The sequence below is a fragment of the Bos taurus genome, chromosome 21, assembly GCF_002263795.3.
Source record: "Bos taurus isolate L1 Dominette 01449 registration number 42190680 breed Hereford chromosome 21, ARS-UCD2.0, whole genome shotgun sequence".
Lineage (NCBI taxonomy): Eukaryota > Metazoa > Chordata > Mammalia > Artiodactyla > Bovidae > Bos > Bos taurus.
Window position 1 is genome coordinate 40115880 of NC_037348.1, and position 15811 is coordinate 40131690.

Sequence of the window (15811 nt, forward strand, 5' to 3'; positions counted from 1 at the left end):
GTATGAGTCTTTGTGAGTATGATGTGAATTCTTTTGGTTTAGTTTTAAATACACTTTTCTGAAGTTGGAATTTTGTTTAAATATATATCATTTAAAGGTGTTGCACTAATGGCAGGATATAACTAATATTCAAGAGACAGCATTTACTAATTTTTTTATAAAATGTGTTTAAAGTTTGAATACACATAATTGGCTTTATAGTGTTTGAATTAAGTGACAGATATCTGCACATCGCATTTAAAAGGAAGAAAATAAGCACAACATAGACATGACTCATGATCAACTTAAAAACCCAATGATACGGTGGTGAAACACTTGTCTCTTTCTATTTGCTTTTAAAATTAACCACTGAATTACAATTTTATCAGCCTTCATGGTTTCACAGGGAAGACAGGGAAGCAACCTAACAGCAATTCTTCCAAGAAGTTACAATCACAAACCATCCAGCCTTGTACTCAGCCTCTGATGGGGACTTTAACACAGTGTAATTTAGGAAAAAGGTGATTCTTCTAGTTATCTAGTCTACAGAGCATTTTACCTAGAGTATCATGTGTCAATCGCCTTTCCAAAAACTATATTTTCAGCCTATACCACTAACTATAGGGAATATGCAATGCACAGGCCTGTACTATGATTAACAGGGCCTCTTTGAACTATAAAAGTAACTTTCTCATCACTCCCAGGCAAAGGGCTGGGAGCAGTAAAAAGTACATCCTGGAAAGACACCTTGAAAACAAGATCTTGAGTACTGATGTGACTGACGGAAAACCATTAGTGACTGTTCCCCTAACCAGAGCCTTGAGGGAGTTTGCTGAGAAAGGGCGTCACTAGCTGAAGGGCTAAACAAAGTCATGAAAGGCCTCAAGGTTTGACGTTGAGGACTGTGCATTGTATATCTTTATCCCTGATCTGAGATGGTAAAGAACAGATACCTCTAGAGCACGAATAAGAAAGCAGAAGTTAACAATAAAGGCATGCAAGGATTAGGATCTGGGCTTTTGCCTGCGAATGGCATCAGCCCCCTGATCCCCAGTTTATTTCTGACTCTTCTTTTTCTTTATTCTGCTATGGCACCGCTCCCTTGGGGCGGTTCATTGTTGGGCTGGTCCTGACATTAACAGTTCACTCTTTATTAAGTTCATTAGCTTATGCTTCCCATTCACTCCGATAATAACTTCCCATTTCTTTCTTTCCACTAGCATTTTCCTCCCCAAAAGAATTTAGTGAAATCTGCCAAACTAATGGAAACATTCACATTTTGCCAAAGAATACATTCCCTCCCTTAATGTATCCTGGTCATTAAGTTTCTTAAGAGATGGATCTTCCTACCAAATACCTTAAATAGGTATCTGACAAAGATGCAAATTCACTCCCCAACTTGCTCAAGTACCAAGTCCTGAATGAGGGCGCTCTGACCCAATTGCTTGGTCTACATCACTCACTCTGAATGGATCTGAAAACACTTCATTTACAGAAGTCCCTGTAAAATAAAAGTAACTTTATTCTATCAGAATGAATCAGAATTCTGTTATCTGGCAAAGAGAAATGATTCCTACAGGCTTTTGGTAATCCAGAATTGTAGCTCTTGATACTAATATTCAAAGTATTTGCTTGCATGGAAGGACTGCAGAATGAAACTGCTAAGAATTTTTTCACTGGAGAAAGTAAATGTAACAACACACATTTAAATGCTGTCTATGCCCTTACACCCTTGCCTTAGCTAGGATACCTTAGGAAACACAGTATTTAGTACAATTTCAAATTCCAAGCATGTGTTCTCAGAGAGCTTTTGAAAGTATAGTTCTCTCAGTGAACTGTGTATCGGGCCTGGGCTTTAAAACATCCATTCACATGATTTACTCACTGGTGAGTAAAGTACACCTTCCATTCTGGCTGCTGTGAAGTCACACAGCAAAAAATGGAGAATAAGGGGAGAAAGGAGAGTGCGTGTGCTCCGGCAAGCATGTCGCAACATTACACCACCCTGGACACCACAGGGGATAAGGACATGTTATTAATTCACTCCTTCTGCTTTGAATTCTGTAATTAGGAAGGTAGGAGTACAGTAACTTGACAAAAAGTCTGGTTTGTGCCCAAATGGGCCCCAACAGTGAACCACACTGCCTAATGGGGAGGGAAGTACTGCCAGAGGAGAAACTCGACGTGTGTGAAGGGAATGAAATATATGAAGATGAAAAAATTGCTCTGCTGAGTGAAGCATGTAATCACAAGTCCGACTACAGCCGCAGTACCCAGCTGACCTGAATTTGCACAGCAAGCCAGTGACAAGCACCTCCAAGAGAATAGACTTTAGGACACAGGAGAGAATTAGACAGGATGTGTGTGTCTATACACGTGTGTCTGTCTGTGCATTTACAAATACATTTTGTGGCTCTTGGCAGCAGAAATAACTATTAAATGTTGGACATTAGTTAAATATTGGGAACTTGATGTTGCTGAGAAAATAGGCCCATCACCAGTGTTTGAGAGCTCCATTCCACTGGCCACTATTTCTGGAACTCCTAAATCCTTTCCTTTTCATTAATCAAGTTTCACATAACCCAACATTAAATGCACCGTCCAAAATACTTTCACTGAGCTCATTTTTTAAAAAGACTCTAAAGTGTGTGTGCGTGTGTGTATGTGTGTGTGTTTTAAACATATTCTCTTTATTGACTACATCCATCACATGTATATGTCATTTGCTTATCCGTTTATTCACCAAATCTTCCTTAAGGGATTACTGTTGGCAATGACACTGGCAATAAAAAAGTTAATGATAAAGCTCTGAAAAGCTCCCAAGTGCAAAGGCAATTCCAAAGGCAAAATATGCATATACACAAAATGACAAAATGCACCATTCTCAATCTTTGACCTTTATTAATACCCTCCTCAAAGAAAAAGTGCTTTCTTCAGCATTTCTGAAATGTAACTAGTTAGAGTCCTAGCGACTAACTCCAGTGGTCCCAACTATTTCACATGTCAATAATATTTCATGATACTAGTGACAAGAATTATTTTCTCCTATGTTGTGCCCAAAGTTGTCATTTTTACAACTTACCCACATTAATCCTACTTATGTTTTAGATGCAATGGAGAACTTGACTATCCCACGTGACAGCTCTTCAAGTCCTGGGGACTGTGATTCACTTTACCCTTGCTCTCGGCAGTTCTTTCTGCTGCCCTTCAGCCTCCCCAGTTTCTCTGTGCACCCTAACTTGTATGTCTACCAGCTGTTCTTGTTCACAATAGGCCAGAATTTTTCTCACAATTAGCTGCCAACTTGATATGAACACACAGGTATTATTCATAAGGCTTAGGATGAAATTTTTCCTTTTTTAAAAAATTTCACATTCATAGTCTTAGGTAGTCCTCATAACAAGCATATAGAAGTAGTTATTATTTTACCTCAATTTTATATAAAAGGAAAAACTGGAACTTCAAAAGGTCACAAAATTTGGTCAGACAGTTTCCAGGTAACAGCTGAAGATGAAACCCAGGGGAACGGATTCCAAACCCATGCTCTTAAATACTGTGGCATGCCGCATCCACGTCATACCATTAACTCGTCATTATTAACTGATGATTATGTAAAAATCTAATTAAATTAAAAAATTTTCCAACAATAAACATTAAATTCTTCTTAGTTATGTTTCTACCACACTCCTGTGTACACAAATGTGCAGATATAGACAGATCTATCTCTCTAATCTTAATCTTTCTGACTTTAGTTCAACATTTTGGCTTTCAAAGACTATTCTGAATGTGATGTGATCCTCTGCCATTGAAAGGACTAATCCTCTACCTTTCTACCATTTCCAAACTGAATAAGCCTGTCTGCTACGTATTAATCAAATTACTAAGAATCTTTTTTCAGGATAAAGCTTAAACACAGAACTTGATGACTCTATGACAGATTAAACTCACAACTGCCATGCCTATAAATTATCTGAACACACTGATAAATGAGTAATGTTTCCTCCCAATGTTTTCCTTCCTCTCATTCAGTCCATATGCAATTGTCTTCTCTAAAGGCTACCATGGTAGATTTTTTTCCGAATGCTTTCTTATAGTTAAGAAACATCAGTCCTTGGTATTACTCACTCTATTAATCTGTCAATACTATTTAAAAAGAATGTAATTATTCTAAGGTAATAGATTCTAAGTATACTAATATTGACTAGTACTGGTTTTTAGTCATTTCCTTCTTAATACCAGAGTTTTCTAAATGTTTGCAAACTTTTCATCACTCATTCTAGGATTTAGACAAGAACAACTATTAAGCTGCTTCCTGAATGATTACAGAATCCATTCTTTCCCTCTTTTAGAAATTCAGAAAACTCTGGTCTGTTCTAAGTATCCTGGTATCTCTCCCAATTTATTCAGGATTTACTAATATAATTATCCACAATGGCTCTAAGAACACCTCTGTCAGCTTCTTCAACATATAGTATGTCCTGCTCTGAACATCATTGTTTACAGTTGCTACTGAGTGTTCTGTGACACCACTATCCCCCACCCTCTCCCCAAGTACTAGCTCCCAGCAGGGACTGTTAAGTGTAAGCCTCAAATGTGAAGATCTGAGCTAAGAGGAGAAGGAAGCCAATAGTAATGGAGTAAAAAGACTAGTAAAACTGGAGAAGCTATGGCGGTCCCCCAAAAGAGCCGACATCAGGGAAATAATTCCAAATGGGACCTCAACTCCAGTTCCAAAACTCAAGTCAAGACTGGGAATTCTGATCCAGAGGGAATTTGATAGGACTTGCCTCTGAAACTGAAGGATGTGCAGGGTGGGAGAAAGGAGACAATGGGAAAGACAGATACAAAATTGAGCCATTCTGAGAACTTCTTTCAAAAACAAAGCAAAGGAGGAAGGGACCATGGTTTGGCAGTGGGAAATAAGAAGTGACAAAGAGGACTGCAGCAGAATGGGAAGTCAGAAGGAAAATTGACAGGCTGGCATGTCAGAACAGGATACTGGCACCCAAGGCGGAAGGTTAGAAGGAAGCAGAAAACTCCAGGTTTCCTGGAGCTCCAGGAAGATATAGAGCCCCATGATAAAGAGATATTTGGGGAAGCAGAGAAAGTCTCAAATTCCTGATACCTATTACTTCCTTCCATAGATACAGCAAAAAGTACCTATTCCAGTGGGCTTCCCAGGTGGCTCAGTGGTAAAGAATCTGCCTCCTAAATGGAGATGTGAGTTTGAACCTCTCGAGTAGGAAATGGCAAACCACTCCAGTCTTCTTGCTGGTGAATCCCATGGACAGAGAGCCTGGCAGGCTACAGTCCATAGGGCTGCAGAGTCAGATGCAACTGAGCGCACACACCACCACATACTGAAGTATCTGCTTTTCATGAGGTAAAGTTGATTGCTACACAGGGCTGGATTCTCCACAGTTCGGGGCAATAAGCAGATGTAATTTGGAATAGCTGTTGTTGTGTCTGGGGCCAAATATGTGCAGGAAAATCCTCCATTCTCTTGAGTTACATTTTTTTCCTTTTAAACAATCTTTCCCTTATTTTATCAATTTGAGGCCCTCCTCCCTATCAGTGGCTGGTTCCTCCTTCTCTTGCAGTAAATATGTCATCAACTTTTTCAGACAGTAGTAGAATTACTTTCCGATTGTACCTGCCCATTTACTCTGAGAGTTAGCCTTTCTACTCTTATCCTGAGAGCTCTGTTCTCTGATTCACCCTTAAACTCAATCTCTTCCTTCCATATTACTAATAAATAGTCTTAAAAGCAAGCTCTCTGAGCACCTCAAATAGCGACATTGGGACAATGTGAGAAGTCTTTTCCTTTTTCACAGGAAAATTTTAAACAACTGCATGGTTCATATTTTTATTTTAAAGAATCTCCTCTCAAAAGTATAGCATTTTGTGTTTTCTAAAATGTCTCTAGCCATGGATTTATATTAATGTTTCCCATAAATTAAAATAAAAGCAAAGAAAATCTGTTTTATGGTGCCTAATGTTTCTTTTTTGCTACAACAAGTTCTTGGCTAGCACAGTTATTTTTCTCCTAATGTCCTGTAAAATAATTTGAAAAATTTATCAAACATTCCTTTTTTTTTTTTTTAACCAGAATGGCCTTTGAGCAGACGTGGGGATAGCTGAAGTTCTGTGCAGCCTGTCTGGCAGGTGTACAAGTGTATCTGAACAAGAATAAAATTAAAAGGTGTACACAGGTGCTGAAGGGCTTCATACCTTAATATGAAAAGAAATGTTCCATCAGACTCTTAATTGTATGGATTCTATTTTCTTCAGGTGTCAAAATTCAGAATCATCTCTGAAACTGTGGAATCTATATTGCAGTCATTCTCCATTTCAAAGTAAATACCACGTATATCGTCACAACAGGCTCTGAGTGCGTAGAAGGCACAGTGGCACGTGTTACAGCTAAACCGAAAGGACTCCCAAACTTGGAGAACAGGCCAGAAAAAGAATGGAACTGAATATTTTTTAAGACATTATAGGTCCCTCAGGTCACCCCTCTCAGTCACCTTACATTTTGCAAAAAAAAAATTTTTTTGAATGTGCTGTTTGGCCTATGGGATTTTAGTCCCTGACCTGGGATGAAACCTGGGCCTCTGAGGTGAAAGGGCCAGGTCTGAACAGAACTGCCCTCTGAGGTGAAAGGGCCCAGGACTGCCACAGGGCCCAGGACTGCCACAGAAGTCCAGCATTTCCCATCTTTTATCATTTTGGTACCTACCTGTCTCCCCATTTTCCCTACTAGATTTTAGCTTCTTTAAGCTTGCCCAGATTGTATATTCATTTTTGCACAATTTCATAAATATTTAAAATAAAACGCATCATTTAATGTATTAGGAAAATGCTTGCTAAATAGCATTTGGTAGACTGAATACATTAATTAGAAATTTAAATATGCATTTTCTCAGCTCTAAGTTTTAATATCTGCATTCTGTGCATATGGTTTGTATATTTTGGCTAAAAATACTCCTGGATGGCAGGACATCACATCTCTACAAACGGATCACAGGATCAGTGGCTTCCTTCAGAAAATCAGAACAACGCTGAGAGTATCTGCAATACAGATCATGTTTATTTTACAGCGTTTATTTGACACAAAAGAAATTATCTGTGAAACTCTGGGGCTGACCTGTTTTGTACAGACAAGGCAGTTTAAAGAATTGCTTTTCCATACTGTCTTCTGTCCAGCTGCAGATTAGTGAGGTACAGCTTTTCAAATTAGAAGCTAGATCAAAACTATCACTCCTGTGTTGGAGTCATCATTGGTCACCACTGAGCGCCTTGTTTTCTTTCCCCCTTTCCATTCTGCTTCACTGCCTGTCATCCTGTAGGCTCAGTACTTCTCCCTTTGGCTTGCTTCATGCTGATGGTAAGTTGTGTGTTTATTTAAAAAATCGTTTTGCAACCCTTCACATTCCAGCTCTCAACCCAGCAAGCTGTTGCCCAGCAACACTAACTGGGACTCTCCTCTCAGGGGCTGAAACCAGAGGCTGCCAGCAGCAAACAAGGCCGCTGGAAATCATCATCTCACTCGTTCCTGAGTCAATTATTGCAATCCAATGAAGTGCAAGGCCTTTAGAGACTCAAGCCGGGTCTTTCCCAGTTCTCTCCTCTGTAGAAGGTTACTCCATCCTTGGGTACTCCTTTGCTTCACATTGAATTTAATTTCCTTCTGAAGACTAGAAAAACAATACTGGAAATCATGAATTGTTTAAATGCAGCATACAGCAGCTCCCAAACTGATACCAAATTGATACTAAATTTAAAAATCTCAATTAAAATATACTTATATTATTCTAATGAAGTTTTAGGTGGTTTTTTTTCTTTCTTTCATTTTCACTTCAAAGAGATTTTTGGCTTTTGGGTGTTTTTTTAAATGCAGATACTCAAGTCAAAGGCAAACTAAAAAATCTTCAGAGGAGCAACTTCCAGGTATCAGCAGTTTTGGAAGAACCTCATTCAGTTGCTCAGTCATATCCAACTCTTGCGACTCTATGGACTGCAGCATGCCAGGCTTCCCTGTCCTTCACTATCTCCTGGAGTTTGTTCAAACTCATGTCCATTGAGTTGATGATCCCATGCAAACATCTCATCCTCTGTCACCCCCTTCTCTTGCCCTCAATCTTTCCCAGCACCAAGATTTTCACATCACTTGTACAAAGTATCGGAGCTTCAGCATCAGTACTTACAGTGGATATTCAGGGTTGATTTCCTTTAAGATTGACTGGTTCGATCTCCTTGCTGTCCAAGGAACTCTCAAGAGTGTTCTCCAGCACAACAGTTCAAAAGCATCGATTCTTCGGCACTCAGCCTTCTTTATGGTCCAACTCTCACATCCATACATGACCACTGGAACAACCGTAGCTGTGACTGTATAGACCTTTGTTGGCAAAGTGATATCTCTGCTTTTTAATTTGTTGTCTATGTTTGTCATAGCTTTTTTCCCAAAGAGCAAGCCTCTTTTAATTTCATGGCTGCAGTCACCATCTGCAGTGATTTGGGAGCCCAAGAAAATAAAGTCTCTCACTGTTTTCATTGCTTCTCCATTGATTTGCCAGGAAGTGATGGGATCAAATGCTATGATCTTAGTTTTCTGAATGTTGGGGTCTTAAGCCAGCTTTTTCACTCTTTTCTTTCACCCTCATCAAGAGGCTCTTTAGTTCCTCTTTGCTTTCTGCCATAAGGGTAGTATCATCTGCATTTCTGAGGTTACTGATATTTCTCCCCGCAATTTTGACTCCAGTTTTAGCTTCATCCAGCCCAGCATTTTGCATGATGTACTCTGCATATGAGTTAAATAAACAGAATGACAATATATAGCCTTGACATACTCCTTTCCGTTTGTTGTTCCATGTCTCAATCTAACTGTTGCTTCTTGATCTGCATACAGGTTTCTCACCAGGCAGCTAAGGTTTCTAATACGTGGTTCAGATGGTAAAGAATCTGTCTGCAATGCAGAAGACCTGGGCTCGATCCCTGTGTCAGGAAGATCCCATGAAGAAGGGGATGCCTGCCCACTCCAGCATTCTTGCCTGGAGAATTCCGTGGACAAAGCAGTCTGGCGGGCTACAGTTATGGGGTTGCGGAAGAGTCAGACACAACTTAGCGACTAACACTTTTCACATTTCTTTCTGGCTGAGAAAGACGGTGCTGAAGCAGTGCTTCCTGGACTTTTACATGCATATGAACAATCCAGGGATCTTATACTGAAATTCTGATTAGATAAGTCTGGGTTGGAACCTAAGAGTCCCAGGTGGATCCTCACACCGCATTTTGAATAACGAAAACACTAGTGTTTTGAATAACACTAAAAGTAGCCAGTTAACAGTTTAATATTGCCCAAAGTGCCCTGGAATAGATGGCTATATACATAGACAAAAGTATCTGTCCTCAATCCCATCTTGTTCAGAATTCTGGAATGAAGACATACTGAAGGTAACGGAAAGGTTTTAGGATAGCTTCTACTCAGAGGATGCCGACAGGAAGAGTAAATAAGTTGGATTACACAAATAAGTTCTAAAATAACTATATACATATACAGATGTATTGTCAAGATAAAGTTTAACAGAGACAAATGAAACAGAGTCCTCTATTTAGCTTCCTGCCCCCACAAAAGAGGGCTTCCCAGGTGGCGCTAGTGGTAAAGAATCAACCTGCTAATGCAGGAGATGCCAGAGACATAGGTTTAATCTCTGTGTCAGCAAGACTCTTTGGAGAAGGCAATGGCAACCTACCCCAGTATTCTTACCTGGAGAATCCCATGGACAGAGAAGCCTGGTGGGCTACAGTCCATGGGGTCACAAAGAGTCAGACATAACTGAGCACACATGCACCCCACAAAAGAAATTTAAAAACAACCCAGGCTATGTACAGAATTGAAGAATGTGGCTTATCAATATTTACAAGAAAAAATCCAGAATTCTAAAGGCACAGTAAACTCAACATGATTCTACATTTAATCCATAAATCAAGTGTTATTTTAAGCCCTGCTAAAAGAAATGAGTTCTTTATAATAAAGGAATGGTGAATTCATGTTACTTCAGGCTCATTAAACCTTGAGTCAGATCAGTTTTGAGTTTTGATTTAAAAAGAACACAAAGAGGAGAGTGTTTGGACCGATGTAAAACAGGTGGTTCAAGGAAAAACTGACTGCCCAGGAGAAGAGAAGATTGGACTGACACGATGGCTGTTTTCAAACCTCTGAGAAGAGCTTTTATTTAGAGAAAGGACTGGGCTTGTTTCTACCAGTGGATAAAAACCCAGAGACATTTTGTTCACTGTGCTAGGTTCAAACTGAAAAAAAAGTAGGGCTCCTCATACAACTGTGTATTTTCTATTACTGTAGCAACTTAGGAGTATTCTGGATAACTGCTCAGTGTATTGGTACTGTGGAGTATAGGGTTAAGGTAAGATTTTTAACATTCTATGTTTTGAAATATTATTGTTATGGTGAAAGAAAGCAAACTTACAGAAGATTTAACATTTCTTGTTCCTATATCCTGATACCTCCACATATATTTAGATGTCACATTTCAATTCAACCAGGATGTATTATACATTCAGAACTGACATTTTATTTTTATGATTGGGATACATAGAAAACATTTCAATTTGGATCATAATAAACAGTCAATTTTGAGCATTTATAAAGCCAATGTTCTTGCTAAAACTTCTTCAGGTCAGTTTCTCTCTACAAATTATCATTTGTTAGAGAAAAACCTCATTAATTATATTTTATTTGTTATCAAATGGTTCCTTTCCTGGTAAGACACCTTTTAAGATATTAATTTGGAATTTGAAATATGTTTATAAATAATATATATATATATATATACACTATGTAAAATTATATTATATAAACATACATATATTTAAAAATGTAGTCTACTAAGTAGATATTATTTAAGCCATTGTATACCTTTGGCTCAAAATTTTTAAGTTTCTTATTAGTGAACAAAAAGCAGACTGTTTTTAAAGAAAATTAAACACAAGTAATTCCAGAATATCTAATAGAGGTTGTTTAAAGTGTTAACACCCAGTGGAAGTCCTGACCCACATCCTTTACTTTAGTTGATCAATCAGGATAGAAGCTCGTTGTACCCAGTCAAGCAGTTTTAAGTAGTTCGCTGCCTTGTCCCCTCGCATCTCCTCCATGCTGTTACGTCTGACAGTGGTGCTAATATGTTGACAAATCAATCTATTCATTAATATTCAGCAGGCTTGCTGGATCTGCAAGCCTCATAAACTGTTACAAACACAGTTTAATTTTTAAATGACAATTGTCTTTCTTTTGTTTCTCATACCATTGGATTTCTCGGTCTCATCTACCCAAGGCTTATTTTCAATGGGGTTATTTTTTGTTTTGAACAATATGTAGTGAAAGAGGGACCTACAGCTGGTTCCTTTTCATGGCAAAGTGCTACTTCCAACTTAAGTGCTTAGCGTTCTGGAACGCTGTTGGATTTTGAAAACATACCATGTGGTAATGGCGCTAGGCTTTTATTTAGCTTTGCTTTGTGTTTGTACTGGCTGTATTTTTCATCTCCAATTTCTGGGGGAAAAACACACTTGTGAACAATTTTATTTGAATTTACCACACTGAATGGCAAAAAAAAAAAAATGCTTTTAAAATAAAATTTAGATGCTTGGATAAATTTAGTGGTATATTATTATAGCCATTCTATGCCTTGGGATGCCATATATTCTGGACTGAACATAAATGTCAGCAGAGGACTGAGACCAAATGGAAGAATAAACTATAGCTGTGCTTATCAGGGGAAAGATGCAGAAGAAATATTACCATTGAGACTGTCAGATCACACAGTGGAAAAAACCTGTGTCACGGGCGCACCATCACAGGTTGATAATTTTGAATTAAAGACAAGTTATAGGATTAATGCAAGGACATTTCCTTTCTTTTCTTCCTTATCACATATGTCAAGGCTTTATGTCTGATCTTAATTCTTGATTACACCAACTAACCATGTGACTCTGAAGCTGAGCAGTGACAACACAGCAGGTGAGTTGAGAATAGGTGCTTCTTCAGGCTTCACCTGCGAGCACAGAAAATGATCCCTGTCTGCAGGGGTCGTGAGCTCGTTGTGAGACAATTTCCGAGGTTGCCTCTGTGTTGATTACTGCCTGCTTGCCTCCCTAATGGCATATAAAGGAATATCAAAACTCAGAAGGAAAAAATAGTAATTTATCTGGTGATCGTCATGGTCTATTACTAACCTTCCTCAAATTTACCGTGTGTCTCTAACTGAACACATCAATTCAATCTGATGATGGAAATGCATTTTTACTCTAACAGAGGCTTTCCTATCATTGCAGGTTTGTCATCATTCTCCTGGTAAGATGACTTGCACTGAGGCAAATTATATCTCACCTCATTAGCTATATAATCCACTTCACATGGTTACCAGTGTCACCTCGCTTCTTATTCTGAGAATATACTCAAGGGTAAACAAAGCTGTATAATAAAGTCATTTATAAAACAGAATAACTTAAATTGCATGTGTTAGGATCTTGACCAGCTGAAGGAATGCAGAAAGGAGAATTCATTTGACCTTCATACTTGCCTGATAGCCCAGGTGGTAAAGAATCCTCCTGCAATGCAGCAGACCCCGGTTTGATTCCTGGGTTGGGAAGATCTGCTGGCGAAGGGATCTAGGCTACCCTAGTATTCTTGGGCTTTCCTTGTGGCTCAGCTGGTAAAGAATCTGACCGCAATGTGAGAGACCTAGGTTTGATCCCTGAGTTGGGAATATCCCCTGGAGAAGGGAAAGGCTACCCACTCCAGTATTTTGGCCTGGAGAATTCCATGGACTGTATAGTCCATGGGATAGCAAGGAGTCAGACACTCAGACACAAGTGACTGAGCACACACATTCACATCACAGAAGTATCATGAAGTTAGACATGCATGGTCTAAAGGTTTTCTAAAATTTAAAACTAATAAACAATATGTGGAACAATTTATATATAACAATTATGAATTATATGATTACATCTCATGTCCCCTATAGCCTATAACCTATAAACCTACATTCTGTAGCATCAAATTTCTACACCTATGTCCACTCAAAAGAAAATTTTCAAGTATTAAAAGGATTCTCTTTCCTTATATTTCTTTCATTGCTCAAAATCTTGACACAAGTTAGTTTCTTCTTTATTACACATAACTATTGTACAACTTTTTGCATTTCCTGGGGTGTTTTTTCTCCTTTAGTCTTGACAGTGGAAGCTTATCAAGAAGCTTTTCCTTACTAATTTTTCTTACTATTATCATGGAAGTTTATGTTGAAATACATTCAACATTTGGAACAAATTATATATCCTGATATTAAATATCTGATAAAGAAAATGACGTGAATACAAAAAATGTTACAAATGAGAGAAACTTTTAATTTATCTAAATTTGAACATTAGAAACCTACTAAACATTTTTTAGAGCGCTGTCAGCCATCATGTCTTTTAGGAGATCTGAGCAGTGTTTTAGAAAGTGTGTTTCATGGGCTTCTTTCATTCTCAGAGCAAGATGGCAGTTTATGGGGGTGCAGTCTGGGAATCTTCATTATTAACTAGCTCCTCTTGACATGCCAAACTTAAAATATGTCTGCTATAGGCTCAGAACTAGACAATTACAGGTAGTTTAAAATGAGCCATAATCAAGGAGGTTCTTTGGCAAAATTTTTAGTAAACCCCTACCTTGCCTACTTGTGAATATTCCTATTTTTCTGACCATTAGCTAGTTTTTCCATTTCCTGATTCTAAGCTCTATATCCTTGGTCCCTATTTCTTATTGCAAGTGTTGCTTGCAATTTTCTGGGTTTCTTTTTGGCAGTATCCACCCAAGTCACTCTTACTATGCACCAGATATGACAAACAGGGAGGATAGCCTGGCCTAACTCTTGCTCCTGTGGCAATGCTAAAAATGCAATGAAAGAAATGGCATATGGGAACATGATCAAGTAAGGTGCTGCTGCTGCTGCTAAGTCGCTTCAGTTGTGTCCGACTCTGCACGACCCCATAGTAAGGTGCAATCCTTTTTAAATTCATCTGATTACTGATGCTGAAGCTCAAGCTCCAATATTTTGGTCACCTGATGTGAATAGCCAGCTCATTGACAAAGACCCTGATGCTGGGAATGACTGAAGGCAAAAGGAGAAGAGGGAGGCAAAGGATGGCTAGCATCATCAATTCAATGGACATGAACTAGGGCGAACTCCAGGAGACCGTAAGGGACAGGGAGGCCTGGTGTGTTGCAGTCCATGGGGTCGCAAAGAGTTGGACATGACAACGACTGGACAACAAAAACAATTTAAAAAATGTGTAAGTGATAATGGGCTGTCCTTTCCATAAGACAAAGTAAATTTGCTAATCAAGCAACTACTTTAAAATAGGTGCAGAGTCCTTTCAAGGAACTGAGAAAGGTCATAGCCTCTGTGTGCTGGGACTAAGCTTAACCTAGTACAAGATTAAAGCTGGGGGTGAGAATGAGGCTATGTCTACTTACTGACAAGTGGTATTGGATAAGCTTCCCAACTGGTGCAGTGATAAAGAATCTGCATGCCTATACAGGAGGTGCAAGAAACACGGGTTCCGTACCTGGGTTGGGAAAATTCCCTGAGTAGGAAATGGCAACCCAGTCCAGTATTCTTGCCTGGAAAATCCCATGGACAGAGGAGCCTGGCGCGCTACCATCCATGGGGCTGCAAAGAGTTGGACACAACTGAGCGACAGAAGAGCACATAGTACAGTAAAGGTCAAATGCTCACAATGATTAAAGTGCAACTCACAACACCGCCCTAAAATGAACAGAAATGTTCTTGAACTCCTCTCTTTCCATGATTACCTGAAGTCTCCTCTTGTGCAATAATCTGTAATCATATGATTCATTCTGGAGTGTTTTATTGTATATATGCATTCTTTTGTTTGTAAATTTATTTATTTCAATTGAAGGCTAATTACTTTACAATATTGTAGTCGTTTTTGCCATACATTCACATGAATCAGCCATGGGTGCTCATGTGTCCCCCATCCTGAACCCCCCTCCCACCTTTCTCCCCATCCTATCCCTCAGGGTCATCCCAGTGCACTGGCCCTGAGCACCCTGTCTCAGGCATTGAACCTGGACTGGCGATCTATTTCACATACAGTAGTATACATGTTTCAATGCTATTCTCTCAAATCATCCCACCCTCGCCTTCTCCCAAGAGTCCAGAAGTCTGTTCTTTACATCTGTGTCTCTTTTGCTGTCTCACATATAGGGTCATCATTACCATCTTTCTAAATTCCATATATATACGTTCTTATTTAGTTATATTTATATGGAAGTGAAAGTGTTAAGTCACTCAGTTGTGCCTGACTCTTTGCATCCCTGTGGACTGTAACCCACCAGGCTCCTCTGTCATGAGATTCTCCAGCCAAGAATACTAGAGTGGGTTGCCCTTTCCTTTTCCAGGGGATCTTCCTGACCCAGAGATGGAACCCAGGTCTCTCACCTTGCAGACAGATTCTTTACCATATGAGCCACAAGTAGTTGACTACATTTGTTTAGCTATATATAATTTATATAAATATTTGGTTATATATGTAACTATAATTAAATATATGTGTTTAGTTACATTAATTATATATGTCTGTGCATAAACAAATAAATATATATATGTGCATATACACAGATCGATTGATCACGTAAAGTGATTGAAATGGACAGTGTTCGATACATTTAAGGTAATATAGTTATGTCAATCACTCTGCTAACTACTTGCCAGTGCAATTTCATTTAACAATTAACCTAGTCAATTAG

At 38.8% G+C, this 15811-nt stretch overlaps 1 protein-coding gene across 2 annotated transcripts in view; it reads right to left on the reverse strand.

Moving 5' to 3' along the window:
* PRKD1 (protein kinase D1) overlaps positions 1–15811 on the reverse strand; it is a 347146-nt gene that overhangs the window by 2097 nt on the left and 329238 nt on the right. The gene's annotated exons all lie outside the window — the stretch shown is intronic.